Source organism: Hibiscus syriacus, unplaced genomic scaffold, assembly GCF_006381635.1.
Source record: "Hibiscus syriacus cultivar Baekdansim isolate YM2019G1 unplaced genomic scaffold, ASM638163v2 tig00110478_pilon, whole genome shotgun sequence".
Classification (NCBI taxonomy): Eukaryota; Viridiplantae; Streptophyta; class Magnoliopsida; order Malvales; family Malvaceae; genus Hibiscus; species Hibiscus syriacus.
The window spans coordinates 220546-233386 of NW_024062755.1; the positions used below are offsets into that span (position 1 = coordinate 220546).

General features: G+C 35.3%; 1 pseudogene; it reads left to right on the plus strand.

Annotated features, from left to right (window-relative positions):
• LOC120128226 lies at nt 1-1956 on the plus strand (annotated as a pseudogene).
• Nucleotides 1957-12841: the final 10885 nt, after the last annotated feature.

Here is a 12841-nt window from a genome sequence, read left to right on the forward strand (position 1 = left end):
ATGGAAGGCGGTGGGCCACCTCAGCCACCGGACACCGACATGCCAAACCACCAACAGCAGCAGCAAATGGCATTCGGATTGGAGAATGTTCCTGCAATTCTTAGCCACGGCGGGAGGTTTTATCAGAACAATATATTCGGCAACATTTTTGAGGTCACTGCTAAATATAAACCTCCTATTATGCCTATCGGTAAAGGAGCCTATGGCATCGTATGGTAAACTCTTTTTTTTCTGGTTATCATTATTATTGTTGCTAAATTTCAGTCAGTTATTTGATTGGTTTTTGTTAGTTAATCATTTGTTTTGGGATAGTTCTGCATTGAATTCCGATACGAATGAACAAGTGGCATTGAAGAAGATAGCCAATGCATTTGATAACAGAATTGATGCAAAGAGAACACTTCGTGAGATCAAGTTGCTTCGTCACATGGACCATGAAAACGTCAGTTAGTTGTTTATCTGGGAGCATTCAGTTTTTTCTAAAGTTTCCCCCCCTTATATTTCATGGATGATCACCCATTTCCATTTCCATTTCCATTTTGAGGTATTGAATCTATGGCAGCTATAGGTGCTTTAGTAATGTACTGAATCTGTGTTATATCATATACAAATAGCATCTGATGTAAAACATTGATGTTCGATGTTGCAGTGGTTGCATTGATCTGATTATTGGATATAACTAGCATTTATATAAGTCTTGTCCAGTCGAAATTAGATTGTTCGATTAGGTTGATGAACTCTGTCATCATATTTGTGCTAGCTATTGGTTTTTGCTTAAAACTCATCTGAACCATTTTGCATCTTTCATTGCAGGTAATTGCAATCAAGGATATAATCGCTCCACCCAAGAGAGAATGGTTTAATGATGTTTATATTGCATATGGCTGATGGACACCGACCTGCATCAGATAATCTGTTCGAATCAAGCTTTATCAGAAGAGCATTGTCAGGTTGAAATGTTAACATTTTGATTGCATATGAGCCTGATGTTTTTTTTTGTATTGTGCAGTATTTCCTCTATCAAATCTTACGCGGGCTGAAGTACATACATTCTGCAAATGTTCTGCACGGGGACTTAAAACCTAGCAACCTTCTGCTGAATGCAAATTGTGACTTGAAAATAAGTGATTTCGGACTGGCTCGTGTCAACTCCGAAAGTGATTTCATGACGGAATATATTGTTACAAGATGGTATCGTGCTTCTGAAACTGCTGCTAAACTCTTCAGATTGTACTGCAGCCATTGATGTTTGGTCAATGGGTTGCATTTTTATAGAATTGATGGATCGGAGGCCATTATTTCCAGGAAGAGATCATGTGCATCAGCTCCGATTGCTTATAGAGGTAAGTTCGTCTTGTCCTCCAACCGGTATAATATTATCTGAGATCCAAACAAACAAGTTGCTAAGTAGGGTAGAACTCGCCTTGCAGCTGATTGGAACCCCATCGGAGTCTGAGTTGGGGTGTCTGAATGAAAATGCTAGGAGATACATCAAGCAACTTCCTCTTTATCTCCGACAATCTTTCACCGAAAAGTTTCCGACCGTCCACCCTTTAGCTATTGATCCTGTTGAAAAGATGTTTACATTTGATCCCAGACTGCGGGTTACCGGTGAGTTTGTTGCAAAAGATTAGCTAGCTCTTTGCTTAATGTGTTAGACTTCTCAATTCTCTATCAAAAGTTTGGCAATGTATGCAAAACTGTCATGTTTAGTCTAATTTTCTTTTCCTTCCTACATATATGATGCAGTTGAGGATGCACTTGTTCATCCCTACCTAAGCTCACTGCATGACTTAAGTGATGAGCCGGTCTGCATGACCCAGTTTAACTTCGATTTCAAGCAACATGAATTGACTGAGGAACAGATGAAGGAGCTAATATATCGGGAGGCGATTGCATTCAACCCGGAATATATGCGACAGTGATGACTTATATATGCTATTTATCCACAGCGGCTTTGATCAGTATTGGATGATTGTTTTCTTCCTGTATATTTGTTTTACGAGTGTTGAATACGAATATGCATTCCAGATGAATATATTTTATTTAATTTTTACTTGAAAGATCCTTGGAGCAGCAAATGATAAAACCTTGTCCAAATTCTTTAAGGAACGTACAACAGAGCTATTGATTGTGTAGACTAAATGCTTAAAATATTAAATTGTGAATTTTGATTCTAGTGAGTATTTTGCAATGCCTGAACATGTTAGCTTGTGTGAATGGATATGTGAAAAATGTTTTCTTAGTGAAAGCGTGTGATTTGCCATGTTTAATAAGTGTTAATGAGCTAAATGCTTCATTCAATATTGTCAAGTAGATACATGTCAGTTCGATAACGAGATATGTCAAATTTTTTATATCTCAACGAAACTTTATAACTTTTTTATACATATGTTATAAATTTGGTCTTGACGAGGAGAGAGATTATTATTACGACTGTTTTCCGACGAGAAGAAAGGATGTTTATTATATTTATATTGTGTCAATACTTGATAATAACTGAGATTTGAATATCCGTAAACTGTTAATAGGTCATCGGGTTAAACAAAATGAAATGAACTTAAATGCTTTAACTTTGTTTGATTATATTATCATATGTTTATGAAATGTTAAGAGATACCAAACTATGTTCCAATGAATTCCATGTCCAAATAGCAAGCTAAGGAGCTGGGTAGAAATTAATCTATACTCCATAACCCACATCCAAATTATCATTGTTTTGGGTTGACTCAAGGTCCATTCTTTCTTTCCAAATAATAGGATCATTTACTTTGATGATTTTAGTAGACATGTATTTATTCCTCGAGTGAGATAAAACGTTAAAATTTTTAAAGAAGGCTTTGAGTTCACATTTGATTATAAAATTCTCAATCAAATCGGTAGATCAATCTAAAATTAATGACAGTGAATTAAAGTTCATGTTGATTAGTGTTTACTGTTTTATTATAGAACAAAGAACCTATAAAGGAAAGATGCAAAAGGAAAAAAAAAGTTGGTTACCTAACAAACATAAATTTTTTATTTATTCTCATAATAAAAGTACTTTTTGGGGGTAATCCCATAATAAAAGTACATAATATGAGATTTATTAATACATAAAAGGAAAACACACATTAGGTTCCATGAGGGAACACTAATTTATTTTATTTGGTAGATGCACACAAACAGATAGTCTGATTACGTTATGTCCCAGAGACATCAGGCGTCAATCGGCCCTTCTCTGGTCTGAAATTGGAGGTTTTAGTAATTAGAAACAGTGTAAGTGTCATCTTCCACTTCAGTTATGTAAGTGTCTCCGACGTTAAGAGTGTCACTTTGTGTGAAGGTGAAGGGAACATCACCCTTACCCTTTGCTGCAATCAAGCTCAGCACCACCTTAGTCATCGGAGGCACAACAACTCTGTGTACAACTTCCTTTATTTCGGTTGTTATTTTGGTCTCATCCAACTCATTCTGTCGTTGCTCTAGTTCGATTATTTCGACCTTCTCACCATCACCAATGGTCGGCATGCTGTCGACGTCAAAACTGCCTTTTGCTTCCAACTTTAGGGAAAGTTTAGTTTTCCATACAGTAGACTTGACATCTTCATAGCTGAGCCTCAAGTCTACGGTAGTGCTTGAATTTTGGTCAGTGTTGATAGCAGATTTCTCTACCAAAACAACAGTTTCATTGTCGTAGACCCTAGATTTATCGAGGTTGTATTGGAAATCTCCCTCTTCGTGACAGGCTCTTCCACCCTTAGCCGAGCCCAATAGTTAGTAAAATTCACGTTTGCATTAAGGACGTCTGGCAATCCCGGAGCCAGTGAATATCGGGTACAAAATAGATTGTTGGCCGAGCTTAGAAGAGCTATGGATTGGGTGTCAACTTTGAAGAGGCGTTCAGTGGGCTAAGACTCAGATACTGATCGTTATCTCCAACCGATCACCGAGTCCAGCAGCTACAAACCGCAGATAGGGTCGGCCGTTAAGTGGGCTAAGACTCAGATACTGATCGTTATCTCCAACCGATCACCGAGTCCAGAAGCTACAAACCGCAGATAGGGTCAGCCGTTAAGTGGGCTGACTCAGATACTGATCGTTATCTCCTTTAAGTGCCACAAACCTCGGCAATGTCAATCTCGATGCGGATGCCATTTTCACTCTCTCTTTCTTCACTTGTTGTGTTTATGCTTTGGAAAATCCCAGGGTAGCTAAGGTATTTATAGCTGAAACATGGATGCTCTCTTTTGCCTCTCGTGAAACACGTGGTTTGTCCTGTTGGAAGCAAGACGAAACATGGAAAGGAAGATCATACAGTAATATTATTTTAAAATTAATTAATTAATGATGCCTGATTAAATAAAAGCTTGAAGGGCATATTCATTTCGTCACCGTCCACTACTAGAAATATAATTAAGGACAGCTAATTGGAATTAAAGGCTGGTAAATATGTTGATGTAGGGTAAGTCACCTCATATGGTGCATTGCATGCACTTGTATTTATTGGGAGACTTGCGAACAACAATGGCTTTTAGTTGGATCAATTGTATTAGCATAGTTGGGATCAATTGTATTAGCATTTATATTGCAGTGGTGGATCTAGAAATATTTTTGAAAATAGACATATATATGTTAACGACATAAATTTTTGAATGGGTTGAACACAAATAAAATTTCAAAGTAGACACTATCAGTAAAATAAATAACTAATTAAAGAAAACTTAAGTTTCAGGATGAGCATGTGCCCATCCTCAACATGATGTGGCTCCCCCACTGTACATGTGCAAGTCATTTTACAAGGGAAGCTTTATCAATCTATTATAAGATGGACATTAAACTTATTAGCTATTACAAAATGACCCTTAAACTTATTAAAATTTATTAGTACTTCATAACATGCATGTAATAGTTTGATAAGTTAAATGATATTTTGTAACTTTCAAAATTTTAGAGAACTACAAAATTATTTCAACATAGTTTAATGAAAAGAGAGTAAAAGGTTGTCTTTAGTTTCTACCGTTCAATCAGATCTCTCGTAAATTTATAAAATTTATTGCTAATTAGGTATAAAACTATACCTACTTTTCTTTGTCTTTATTATATTACAAAACCTAAACATGTGCTTTAATTTAAACATATGTTTCATGCATATGTCTTTCTTATATTATCAAATGAAAACTTCTTTATCTAATATTATCATTTGTATTAATCGTTTTCGTTAGGATCAATATTTGTTAATAGAAAAAAAATATAACATCGTAAAGAATTGTAATATCTAAACGCGAGAATGAAGTATTAAAAAATAATTTACTTTTACGATTAAAATTAATATATCTACATAATTATAATTAAAATTATTGATAATTTTAATACTTTAAAAATTAAATTAAATAAAATTTAGCTGAGACTTATACACTCGTAAATTGGACTTGAGTTTAAACATTTAAAAAACCCAAGTTGTGACATTGCCGGCACCGTCAATGCTTAGCTTTAATTTATTTAGAACTTCAAATGAAGACTTTGTTTAATATAATTTATATTCATTGTTTCATCATCGTCAATAATTGTTAATAAAAAAATTAATACAACACTGGGAATGATTGTAAAATCCAAAGAAGCACGTTTTCCGCGCCTTGTTTTCGTTTCTTTTTCACTAACGATTTAGATTTAGGAAGAAGGGACCATTAAGCGGCTTAAGTAAGATAAAGAATATTTTGTTTTTTTTTTATAGAGTTTATATGTTATTTTTTCGATCATAATAATGATATTTTTGAAATATAAAATTGTGTTATTAGACCGTAATACTAATTTTATATTGTGATAAGTAAATGTATGGAAATTTATAAAGATTTTTCAATTGTGATGAAAGGACATATAAACACTGTCAAGTTTCTCGCTTTGCAGGAGGTCAACAAATTTTATAGATGAAGTTATTATTTTTTCAACGTGTTAGATGATGATATAATTAGTAAATAGATGAAGTTTATATGTTAATAAAATATTTTGACGTTATAAATATGGAATAGGTATTAATTTTTAGAATTATGCGAGAATTATTTTGAAGAGATATAATTATTTTTTAGTCTATAAAACTTTTGGGGTATGTTGTAGAGATGATTTCATAAGGGTGTTAGGAGATTGTTTTAAGATATATTAGATTTTAAGATATATATACATATGATTATGAGATACATGAGATATTATGTATTTGCACTTTTCGTTATCTCTACGTTTATAATAGATTATTTGTTTCTCTCGCCCATAGAGGTAGCTAAGATTGAACCACATTAAGTCTCACATTCTTGTTCGTGATCTATTTTATGTTGTTATCTCTTTGATTATTTTTCTGCTTACATATTCCTAACAAATGATATTAAAGTTAAGGTTTAGGGTTATTAAAATTTGAAAGAATTTGTTATTATGAATTTTATTAGCAATTTTAAAGATATGCAAGAGAAATTTTGCTATAATGAATTTTCAATTGTAGGGGGATTAATTCTCAACTGATCCAACAACGCTTCAACATATATTATGTAAGAATTAAAGTTGTTGAAGATTTTGCGACAATGCTTCAACATTTTTTTGGCTTATGTATGAATTGAAGTTGTTGAAGACTCGAAGACCAATGTGTGAATGAAATTTTTGTAAGGGGATGATTGTTATATATTATCTCAAATTCAAATTGACAATTAATAGGATTTAATTATAATTTTAGTGAGTGAATACTTTATAATTGAGTTTATTTAATAAGTAAATACTTATTTTAGGCAAGAAGTATTATGAAATTAGGTTTATTAGTGACAAAATATTTGATTTTATAAATATGAAGTAGGATTTAACCTTTAGTGTAACACCCTCAGATCGATACGGCTGATTCGATCATATCCAGAGTATCACACTAGGGCCACCGGAGCGACCTAGACTGAAAATACTAAAAAATTTAAAATTTTTGTTATCCATTTAAAATTGTAAAATAATTTATAGATAAAATACAAGTTCAGAAAATCATTTATATATTAAAAATAGAATTCAACAATATCCAATAATAAAACAAGTTTTAAACTGGAATATAAAAACATAATATAGCCTACATGCCCCCTAATTACACACACCGTACTCCGCAAGCAAGGCCGGTGGAACTCCTTTACTGATGTCGATAAAGCATAGGATCAAACTCTTTAACCTGAAATGGTAAGTAACAGTGTGAGCTTTGAGAAGCTCAGTAATACAGAACTACCAGATGAATGCAATGGGCCATCAGGTATAAGGTAAAACATAATTTTTCTTAACGATACATACATCATCAGGTTCTAGCGGTGAGTTCAGATTCATTAATTACTTTTTTAGGTAACAGTCGAGAAACTTACAGTCTGAAAGGAATGTTATAGAAACAGATTCAGGAGACTGAGAGGAGGAGTCTAGTGTGTTCCAACAAAACCAGAGGAAGTGTATTGATCTTTTAAAACAATAACAATTTAAAACATATTTTAAGACCACACTAATACCCTCCAACCGAACAGCGAAATGCAGTTCCCCAGAACTGCATCTATAAGGACTTATCCTAAGACTATTGGGCGTAGGAGCCAACCTAAGGGAGTATCTTAATGCCCGAGAGTCTACCCAAGAGTCCTAAGACCTAAGAGCCTACCCGAAGGAGTACATTGGGGCCTTAGAGCCTTCCTAAGGAAATACCTTGAGGCCTCAAAGCCTACCCAAGTGTCACCTTAGGTATGTAAGGATTTACCAGCTTGATCAAAGCTAAACCTCTATACTCCAGAATTCTACCCAAATAGAATCCCAATAAATCGGTTCATACAGTAAACAATATATTATATGATCCATAAATCATTTCGAACAATTCAGATATAAAGAGTACTTCCATGGTGTTAGTATTTAAGTACTTCCTCAGAAATCGATAATTCTACGTCTTGAGCCTTTACGGTGGTTGTGAACTGATTATCAATGATTTTCCTAACAAATCATAAAATTAACAGGTGAATCAGTAATTTTATCAGGTCAAAAATGAATTCTCATCTCAAATCCACTAACAAGAGAAATTCCATGTCATTTTTACATCTCAGGGGAAATTTCATAATTTCTTATCCGAGTATTTTCGGTATTACAACTTTAAAGGGAATAAACAAAATTTAAGGTTTATGTGGTTAATCGCTGCACTGATTAATCACTAAACTTGAAATTATTTATTACCAGACTTTTAATTTCTGACAGAGTCATCCAAGTCTTATTCAGTTTACATACTTTTTACTATATTCAGTTCGAGTGTAAAGACGATTGACTACATACATGTGACAAAATATATTCATCCATGCATTAACCAATACCAACATGTTCCATAAAGCATGCAAAATGTAGTAATGTATTAGCTCAATTTCTGATCCACAACGGTAAACCATTTAAAACCATTAAATCGCTCTTGAACTTGAATTCGACTTCCTATAGTATCTTAGGTACATAGCAAAACAAATTGCATTAGAAACTGAACTTAAATGTAAAAATCGGATCGGATAGAAAGGTAAATCAGTGATAAATAGCTTACCGAGTTTGAATTTAATGAAATAGACTTCGGATGTCGAAAAACATAAAATATGACTTTTCAGAAATTTTGACTTTTTAGGTCAAAATCAACAGTTAAACTTGGTCAAAGTCAAAGTCAACATGTTTGGTCAACAATCAGGTCAAAGTAAACAATTTGGGTTAAAGTTAACGGGTCAGATCGGTTCGGGTTGACTCAGGTCGGTTCGGATTGACTCGGTTCAGTTTGAGTTGACTTAACCCGTTCGAGTTCTAGGGTGTTCCATGAACGGAGAGGTGCCCCACGCGCACGCGACGGCAGTGATGGGGTCAAGGACGACAGTCGATCACTCCAACAACTCCCAACATAAAAAAATAACATCTCAATCAACCCAAAAATTAACCAAATCAAACGAAAAACCAAACGAAAAAGAAACCGAGAACTTACCCTCAATGAACGGTAACGTAGCGACGATGGAGCTTTCCACCAGCTGGGTTTTGAGCGCACGATGATAGGAAGTCCAGTGCTGGAGACGGTGTAGTGGAACGATGTCGGGTTTGACCGAAAATTGAAGAAATCAACAGTAGCCTACGAGTTTTCAACAAACACTCAAACGCTGATTCACGACGATCGATTGTGTTCCATGATAAGGGGTTAGAGGGTTTTGGTTGCGGGAGGTCGCTTATGCAAGTTTCAAAATTCCCTTGCAAGTTTCAAAACTTACATACCCAACATTATAAAAGTGTAATTTTGACCCATTTTATGATTTAAAATACCATAAAACCCTATGTCATAACCCAAAAATAAATAAATTTTAGTTAAATTTTTGGGTCATGATACCCTCCTAATTGGTTTAGTTAACAAATTTGTCTTTAATTGTATGTTCGATAATTGTTTAAATGTGTAATTATCTGCTTAAAAAATTATTTAGCAAATTTGTCTTTAATTGGATGTTTGATAATTGTTTGAATGTGTAATTATCTGCTTCAATTTTAATTTGTTTTTAGTTAAATTCTGATAAATTAATGTGACATATTTAATTTGGTTTTCGACTAAATTGAATTAGAGCGATATGTCTCATGATTTTATCTAATGAGTTTAAAAGATACTAAGATAGTGTGTATAGGTTAAGCCTCCTCTCAGATTGCTGGATTTTGGTATGTTTCTAACGCATAAATTTTGTTTTTGAATATCTAAGTGATTATAAAGTAACATCTGTTTAGATTTTTTTAATATATTGAAACACACTCTATAGACATCGTTACTCAAATTCAAAACCTCTAAAGAAATCAATATTTTTTTATTACTAAGACCACTTAAATAATTATTCGGGATAAGTTATAAAACTATCTTTTCCCTTAAAAAGTAATAATAAGATAACAAACCGTGCTTCCATATGAAGGAAACATGAATTTATTTATTTTAATAAGTACGCAACACACACAAATGACAAACCTAAAAGCTCATTAGCACACAATGCGTCCACTGAGGAAACATAAATTTATTTAGTTTAACTTAATAAGTACGCAGGCAAACACGAGCCTTGAAGTTCCTCTCTTGTTCCTCGGTTCAAAAGGTAAGTGGTTCTTGTTTGACATTGAAGTCTGTGTTGTAGTAATTAGAACCTTTGTAAGTGGTACCTTTGACCTCTGTTGTGACAACTTTCCCATTGTAAAGAGTGTTCTTTTGAGTGTACGTGAAGGGCACATCGCACTTGCCTCTGGTCATCACCATATACACCGTCACCTTCGTCATCGGAGGCACCGTCACTTGGTGTGTCACTTCCAAGGCGGTGGTCGTCGTCTTCATCTCTCCCCATTCGAATCCCGATTCAGCACTAGCTGTTATTTCAATGTTCCCTTCGGCGATGATCGGAATGCCGAAATCGAAGGAGGCTTTTGCTTCAAGACTTAGGGAAACATGACCTTCCCAAGTACTAGTCTTGGTGTCTGTATCTGAAGCTTCACGTCCAGCGTGTTGGATTGTTTTGAATGGTTACACGAGTTGGACAGTTTCATCGTAAATCCGAGAATTCTCTGTCAGGCACGTGAGATTTTCGATCTTCCTCGACAAGACAGGCTCTTCCACCTTGAGGTAGGACTCTTTGGTAGCAGATGGGATGGCTGCATTAAGACAGTTCGTCTTTCCCTCGGTTGTGAGGCGCTTGCAGAACATATTGTTGCCCAAGTTGAGAAGAGAAATTGTCTTGCTATCAACTTTGAAGGGACGAAACAGAGTGTCCTTATCGTTACCGACAGTGTCATCGGAATCGACCCAAATCCAGTTCGGGCTACGCCTCCAGTATTTTTTCGAATTAATCGGCTTGATGAGGATGGTTCCATTCGAAGTATAGGAAACCTCCATTGCAGCAGATGTATCACCAATATCCTCACCTGAAAACTGTAAATACGGGTGACCGATCTCAATAAGGCGCAGGTACTGATCATTGTTTCCTTTAAAGGCCACGAACTTAGGCAGGATCACCAATGAGTCCCAATCAATAACTCTGAAGATATCATTGCCATCAGCGTCAACTGTAGTGCTGTTGGCCAACACTCCTGCACTAACATCCGAAGAAGGGTTCAGGCGTAGGCATAAGTAGCATCCTGATTGAACATGAACAAATCGGTACGTTTTATTAACCGCGTCTTCCTCCACGGGCTTGAACAACGTGCACCACTCCTTGGATTGGTCTTCTTCCTTCCTGTCCGCAGTTACAGTAATCCAGTACTTCTCGTCCGGCTTCCCCGAGACGGAATCGTCTTGGGTTCGCTCCAAGTAATTGTTGGTGGCACAGCTCCTTATGTGCACCAGTCCACCTTTAGCTGAATCCACTTCGAATTTCGCATCCGGACTAACAACCATAGGTTCCGAGAACTCGGCGTACCCGCCGTACAGATCATTCTCTTTCTTGAAGCTAAGGTATGCTTTGGCAGCCACGGATCTGAGCACGACAAACCTTGGCAGCGTCATTTTCGCTTGTAATGTAAGTATTTTGCTCTTATGCTATGTGGTTTCGGAAAGGCTTACAAGCTCAGCTATTTATACATAAAACAACCAATAAAAACTTATTTTATTTTTTTCGTTCTTTTCTTTAAACTTATGAAGAAAAAAAAAACCATAAAAAATGAGTTGATACAACATGCAAGGATTGTTGCTACATATTCACGTACTTATCCATCCATGAGTTGATACAACATGCAAAGATTGTTGCTACATAAATTTTATCCAATTGTGGGATCAACCACACACATGCAAAGAAGATGGAGATCTGTATAGTCTCGAAAAGGAAGGAAATGTGAGTGGATTTGGTGAAACAGAGCATGTTGGGCTTGATCGATATGACGAGGAGGTGGGCATTATTAACAGAGACTGGAAGAGGACCTGGGGATATCCTAATCTCTTTTGATCTGTTGGCAGATTTGCATGGGAATTTAGGGCCTTTTTAAGGAGATAAATACAATATGTCTCGGAAAAGGAGGCAGGAATTGTTGGAGAATTGCTGCCAACTGGGAGATGAAGGTTTTGTTGTTCGAGATGTGCGGCACGGTATGATGGAACATTTGTGGGGGTTCGGACCCGCAATCAGATGTATGATGTGGAGAATAGATTTTGTAGTAGATGGGTTTTGTGGGTTGCTGAGTTAGGGTATTATTAATCAACACAATCTGGACGAAAAATTTAAACTCAATACTGAGAATATATTCTTCATATTTTTCAAGAAACACTTTAAGGTTAATTATTAACAATATATGCCAACAATGTAAGTATATTATAAGTGTATGAATCATCACAAATAATATCATGCAAAACACGATTTTAATTATTCATGACAATTTTATCTTTAACTATCAATAACACATCAATTTCTTTGAATCTCTACACAGGTCTAGTTTCTTTTCTATGCATGTCCATTAGGGGTGTTCAGATCCAATCCGATCCAAAAAATAATCGAAAACCGATAACCGAAAAAAACCAAAACCAATTTAGTGTGTTTGGTTTTTTTTTAAAAACCGATCGGTTCGGTTCGGTTTGGATCGAATTCGGTTTAGAAATCCGGAACCGAACCGATGAAATGGAATATTGAATTTACAATCTTGAAATAAACCCATCAAAAGCCCCACAAAATCTCACAAAACCCATATACAGATATAGATTCAGATTTCCTCGTCACGCACGTTACAATTTTGCTCCAGATTCTAGTCATCGATGCCAATGAAAAAAATGGTGCAATAAATGATAATAGCAAAGAAGGATAGTATATTCTTTTGGTATTTCCTCATTTATGAGGTAGAGAGAAAATTGTCGGACAAAACTTAAAAAATG